Consider the following 957-nt stretch of genomic DNA (forward strand, 5'->3'; position numbering starts at 1 on the left):
ATCCCCCCCCCCCCTTTCCTATTCCACAGAGGGAGGAGAGGAAAGTACAATAAAGAGGAGACGAGGAGAAGAATAAAAAGAAAGTGATAGCAAGGACGAACCACCAGAACGACTTGGCTTCGCAATGACCTGAGCGAAGCCTTCCAGTCCCTCAGCGTCGGATTGAAAAACCTCTGCATGACACTAATGTTCCAAAAACATTTCAGATGGGGAACCGACCCCTTCGATCGTCGCTATGGTTAGAAAACAGACCGTCATTTTCACGCATGTCAGTGGAGAAGAGGAAATCAAATTGCGTCTCTTGGTATCGTTAAAAGGAGGGTTGAGTTCACCCTCATGAACGCGACCAAAACGTAATTACATTTATGTAAACCAACTCAGGAAAATATTACTACTCATATAATTTCATCACTTTTACGAACGTTTTAGGAATGTCACCAGGAAAAATGTAAAAGTTTCAACAACAAGAAGAGAGAGAGAGAGAGGAGAGAGAGAGAGCGAGAGAGAGAGAGAGAGAGAGAGAGAGAGAGAGAGAGAGAGGTAAATAACAATTAATGTCCCATCACGCCATATTTGTATCAAGCAGAGTGAGTTTCTGCTATATTTCTCGCGAAGACGTCTCACTTCAATATTTTTACAGTTTGAAGTCTCCGAATTTCAGCTTCTGCAAAGGGAATGTGCCGCCTTTAAATGCTGCAGAGCTTTTTGGAAAGGAATTTTCCATTAATAAAGATTAGCATTCACATTTGAATGGAAGTGTCCCATTTGTCGACATCAATCACATGTTGATATTTCTAAGCAATGCAATAATTAAATTTCTTTCATTCTAATCGTGGATTTATCAGTTGAAGAGTTCTCTCTCTCTCTCTCTCTCTCTCTCTCTCTCTCTCTCTCATCCTCTCTCTCTCATCTGCTCTTCTCTCTCTCTCAAAAATATGCAGTTTCTTCTGCAGTCCT

Source organism: Macrobrachium nipponense, chromosome 45, assembly GCF_015104395.2.
Source record: "Macrobrachium nipponense isolate FS-2020 chromosome 45, ASM1510439v2, whole genome shotgun sequence".
Taxonomy (NCBI): Eukaryota; Metazoa; Arthropoda; class Malacostraca; order Decapoda; family Palaemonidae; genus Macrobrachium; species Macrobrachium nipponense.